Consider the following 6,193-nt stretch of genomic DNA (forward strand, 5'->3'; position numbering starts at 1 on the left):
CGACTCCTTTGTTTTTCAACTTCATTTGTTTGTTTTTTTTAAAGTTTGTCAATGTGTAAGGTAAGTCTACCATCAATGATGGTGGACTAACATTAAGTTTGTCAATGATAGCATTAATTATAGTAGGCTAGCATTACGTTTGTCAAAGATAGCATTAATTATGGTGGGTTGGTGAATACTTTTGAAGCATCCTTTGACAAACCTACTTGGAGGGTTGTTCCAATGTTTCCATTTATATTTTTAGAATCTTGGGTTTCTTTTAGCCTATTTAAATTCAGCAACTTTGTATGTAATAATTTAGAGATTAATATTATTTGAATTTGAAAGATTATTCTTTCTTTGGTTCTTTTGAGAACTAGGGAACTTATCAAGAATTTGCATTCTTGTGGCATTCTAAATTTAGACTTATCACTCACCTTCTCATCTATTTCTTGAGTGTGGCGTCAATATCATTCTTTATACCTTTGGTTCATGTTTTCTTAAGCATTGGGTCAAGGTTTTGTTTGTCATAAATCTGTTTAGAACTTTCTTGGGAAGTTGAAACTACAAATTAAGTGTGGGTTTCAAAGTTTCATTGTGGGATTCGCATCATTATGTCAATAAATTAGTTTTCCTTTTTTTCCCCCTTTAATTCCCAGAACTCATGTAGAGAAGAAACCTCTATTTTATATTGGTTTTTGGCTTTATTGCCTCTGTAGGCGCTATATTTCAAAGGCGCCACATTACTCCATGTGTTCACTCTTCCAAGTAAAATGAATTATTTTTGTGGAAATAACACCTGAGATTTTCTCCATAAACTTATAAAAATCAAAAGAGGAGTTAACGTTGATTCCAAAATCCAAGCTCTAACGAAATTATGCCCAAATTCATAAAGCTGGGGAAACAAGCACATATAAAATAAATATGTATGTTTTTCTACAATGAAATTCACATCCACATGTACAATAATGGGTGACACGTGTTATTAAAAAGGTTGTTCAATGCAAATCCTTAAATCCACGTCATCTATCATCTATAAATAGTGGTCCCTCTTTAAGAGAAAATATTTTTTGGACTTTAAAGAACAATGTTTATTATAGAGAAAATCTATTTTCTTTTTCTTTCTTCTTTAACTTAGGTGTCAGAGTGTCTTTTTCAAATATTCACCTCACTAGATTCAAGGTCAATAGTTCGTTATGAGTTTTCTACAAGCTACAAATATATGTGAAGGTAAAAATCTAATTCATTCATTGGTGTTGTCTATAGGGATCGAACCTACGACCACGTGGAGAAAAAGTTAGGCCAATAAGAAGAAAAAGTTCAATAATAATATTCCTCCAGAATAGATCAATTTTCCTTATGCCAAGAAGGAGAAAAAATTTCCTAAGCCAGCAAAGAGGAAAAACTTCCTTAGGTCAACAAAGAGGACAAGGTCCTTAATAATATTCTTTCCGAATAATTTACTTTGTCTTTACACTAGCAAGGAGGAAAATTTCCATAACAATATTCATTTGGAGAATAGTTCACTTTTCTTTAGCTAATGAGGAAAGACTTTCATAGGCTAACAAGAAGAAGAAAAATTTTCCTCATAATATGCCGACAAGGTAGTTACTTCCCTAGGCCAACAAGAAGGAAAAGTTACTTCAGAATAGTTCACTTTTTTGTGGCAATAAAGCGGAAAAACTTCCTTATGCCAACAAGGAAGAAAAATTCCTTAATAATATTCTTCTAGAATTGTTTACTTTTCTTGCACTAATAAGGAGAAAAAGTTCTATAAAAAATATTCCTTTGGAGAATAGATTACTTCTTCCTAAGCTAAAGACGAGAAAGACTTCCCTAAGCCAACCTAGGAGAAAATGTTTTGTCGTCCAAAATAGGTGACTTTTTCGTATGCCAAGAAGGATGAAAAAATTCCCTAGACCAACAAAAAGGAAAAAGTTCTTTCAGAGTAATTCATTTTTTTTAACGTCAATAAGGAGGAAACACTTCCTAGGCCACCAACAGGAAGGATAAATTCCTTGAAAATATTCCTCTACAATCATTCCTTTCGAAATTTTTCAAAAAGCTCTTTGATAATATTCCTCTGGAATATCTTACTTTTCCCTATTCCAACAAAAGAAAAAGTTTCTATAGGCCAACAAAAAAACAAATTCCCTAGGCAACAAGGAAGAAAAGTTTCCTAGTAATATTCTTCATGAATATATCACTTTTCCCTACGCCAACAAAGAAAAGATGTTTCCTAATTGTTACCTTTAAACATTAGTAACAATAGGTTAATTGTTACTAGTTTGAAGAGAAAGAAATAACCCATTAAATATTTATTATATCGAAAGCTTATGGCTACCCACATTTTGCAAGGAAAACTTCCACAAGGAATATTACCAGATGATAATATCCAAGGTTGTAACAACCCTTATTTTACAAAGAAAAATTTCACAAGTTCATCATAATCAGAATAGCGCAAGTATAAAAGCAAATCTGGACAAGTTTTCAAATGTTCACAATATCTAATTTTAAGAATGGATTCGCCTAGAGAAAGCAAAACCTACCTCCAGAACTAAAAGGGAAATTTAGAATAAGAGACATTTATGATCAAAAGCTATTTCAATTGGCCTACCCCGTGATCTTCAAGGTAACAACCATCCAAAACTTTAAGGGAATTGAAGGAAAGCCAATAAAAAACCAATGCTCAATAAGGCAAACAAAGGCTAAAGGAAAACCGAAGTAAACAAAAGCCAAGGCCACAGAAGCATGCCAAGCCAAGAAAAGGCCAATCTCAATAGGACAAACAAAGGCTAAGGAAAAATAAAGGCTAGGGGAAAACCGAGCCAAACAAAAGCTAAGGCCACAATAGCAAACCAAGCCAAGAAGAGGCCAATGCCCAGAAAGGTAAAAAAAGGTTAAGGAAAAACCAAGGCAAGAAAAGCACGCCAAGCCAAGAAAAAGCCAATGCCCAACAAGACAAACAATGGCTAAGGAAAAATAAAGACTAAGGGAAAACTGAGGCAAACAAAAGTTGAGGCCACATGAGCAAGCCAAGCCAAGAAAAGTTTAATGCTCAAAAAGGTATACAAAGGCTAAGGGAACCAGAGGCAAACAAAAGCTAAGGAAAAACAAGGAAAAAGCTAAACAAGGAAAGCAAAAGTCAAAGCCAATAAGAGAAAGCCAAATTACGGAATGGCCAACCCTATACAAGTAAGAAAAAAATTACTACCGTTTCCTCCTAGAACTTTAGTTCAAGGAAAAAGTTCAAAAAATGACTATTATTTCCTCCTAGGACTCAAATTGGAGGAAGAATTCAAACAACTAACATTTCATTTTAGAGCTTATGTTCAAATGAAATAGTCTATTTTTTCACAAGTCAACTAAGAGAAAAGTTCATTGATAACATTTCTCCTAAAATATATTCAAATGCTCAAGGCATAGTTACTTCTTTTGAAAAGGCCACATGGCCAGTCAAACAAAAGTCAGAACTTCCTATTCCAATTGAAGTACTTTCTAAAGAAAATACACTCACGAAGGGAGTAGCATAGGTACCATGTCTCAAAAGCACCACATTAGGCCATGTTTCTACTCTTCTAGGTAAAATGAATTATTCGGGGGAAATAACACCCAAACAAAAAAATTTCTCAAGAACTTATAAAAATCAGAAGAGGAGGAATTAAAAATGCTAATTCCAAAATCCACTGTCTAAGGAAACTATGCCCAAGTTATAAGGTTAGAGAAACAAGCACATACGAAATATGTATTGTGATGTACAATTTTCTCACTTAAATATAATAGAATTTATTTTAAGCTAACAAGCCCCCTTAGTATTAAAATAATAATGATAATAGCAATAATATAAAATATTTAATTCTAAGTAATGATGACATAAGCAATGACATAAGTGATGATTTAAGAGAAGTTTTGATACGAAATCCCAGAATGAAACTTTGAAACTCACACTTAAATTGTAGTTTCAACTTCTCAAGAAAGTTCTAAACAAATTTATGATAAACAAAACCTTGACCCAATGCTTAAGAAAAGCATGAACCAAAGGTATAGAGAATGATATTGATGCCACACTCAAGAAATAGATGAGAAGGTGAGTGATAAGTCTAAATTTGGAACGCCACAAGAATGCAAATTCTTGATAAGTTCACTAGTTCTCAAAAGAACCAAAAAAAGAATAATCTTTCAAATTCAAATAACATTAATCTCTTAATTGTCATACATAGCAAGGTTGCTGAGTTTAAATAGGCTAAAAGAAACCCAAGATCCTAAAAATACAAATGGAAACATTGGAACAACCCTCCAAGTATAGTTTGTCAAAAGGTGCTTTAAAAGCCTTCACCAACCCACCATTATTAATGTTAGCATTGACAAACATAATGCTAGCCCACCATCATCAATAGTAGACTTACTTAACACATTGATAAACTTGACACAAAACAAATAAATGAAGTTGAATAATCAAAGGAATCATTTGAATTCCCAAGCCTGAAGAAGCTATAATAAATTGATCATAACTCCTTCTAGAGACCACCAAATCCAGCTCTGTAAAATGCATTGGAAATTTAACTTAATTATCTTTCCAACGGTATATAGCTTGTACATTAATTATGGCTCAATCAATACCAGATTTATTTTGAATTTGCCCTTTCTGCATTTGATCCAAATTGTGTATTTGGTTGCCCAATAGCTTGAATAATGCCCACAATGCCTTGTTTTCTCTCCAAGCCCAATTCATGATGTCTTGCATCTTGAATTGTATTTTCAATCCATATTTTCTCAATTAATCCATTTAATGCAGCTTGCATCTTTTTGGCTCTAGCTCTTGTAATTGGGCCTCCATGAATGTGCAAAGGATCACTTGAAGCTTTAATGGTATTTCCTTGATGGTTCTCATCATTCCCCTCTCTTCAAAAGGATTCGTCCTCGAATCTTCACCTACATCGAAAGGAGAAAAATCAGAAACATTAAAAGTAACACTTACATTATACTCACCAGGAAGATCCAATTTGTAGGCATTATCATTGATCCGTGCAACCACTTGAAATGAACCATCTCCCCTTGGAAGCAACTTGGAATGCCTTTGTGGGAACCTCTCCTTTCTCATATGCACCCACACCCAATCTCTAGGCTGAAAAACCACTTGCTTACGTCCTTTGTTGGCTTGAGTAGCATATTGTTCAGTTCTCTTTCCTATGTGTTGTCGCGTTCTCTCATGCAATTGCTTGACAAATTCAGCTTTCTTTTTACCATCCATACTAGCACGCTCATCAATAGGTAACGGTAAGAAATCCAAAGGAGTTAATGGATTAAAACCATATACAATCTCAAATGGTGAAAATTTAGTAGTTGAGTAGACAGTTCTATTGTAAACAAATTCAACATGTGGCAAACATTCTTCCCAAGTTTTCAAGTTCTTTTGAATAATGACACGCAACAAAGTAGACAGAGTTCTATTTACAACCTCAGTTTGTCCATCAGTTTGTGGATGACAAATAGTAGAAAATAAAAGTTTAGTACCCAACTTACCCTACAAAGTTTTCCAAAAGTGGCTCAAGAACTTAGCATCTCGATCTGAAACTATGCTCCTTGGTACACCATGCAATCTGACTATTTCCTTGAAAAATAAATTAGCTATGTTTGTTGCATCATCAGTTTTGTGACATGGAATGAAATGTGCCATCTTTGAAAACCTATCAAAGTGTTTATACATGCATCAAAGTGTTATTGTACTGGGCATTAGCCCATAAAGTCCTTACATTACAAGTAATGATAAGTAGGGCAAGTTGACGCCAAGTCCCAACTAGGGATGGCAAAATAACCCGGACCCGGCCCGGACCCGGATAATCCGGGCTGGGTTGAACCCGTATCGGAGAGTAAAAAAAGCAGGATCCGGAATGGGTTTTAATAACCCGGATGAATCCGGGTCCGGGTCCGGGTCCGGGTTTGGGGTAACCCGTGTATCCGGAACCCGGACCCGGATTCATTTTTTATATTATTTTTAATTATATTTATTAGTAAATATAAATACAAACATTAAAAAAAAACCTAATTCTATTTCACAAGTCAAAGGCGTTAAACACACAAATCGCGATTTACACAAACAAGACAAACCCTAGCTGTGCCGCCGCTGCCGCCTTCCGCCTTCCGCCTTCCGCTGTCCCGCAAGCAAGTCAAACAACTCTCGGCTGGGTTCGCCACCGTCGCAAGGTCGGTTCGC

The sequence above is a fragment of the Citrus clementina genome, unplaced genomic scaffold (assembly GCF_000493195.1).
Source record: "Citrus clementina cultivar Clemenules unplaced genomic scaffold, Citrus_clementina_v1.0 scaffold_3, whole genome shotgun sequence".
Lineage (NCBI taxonomy): Eukaryota > Viridiplantae > Streptophyta > Magnoliopsida > Sapindales > Rutaceae > Citrus > Citrus x clementina.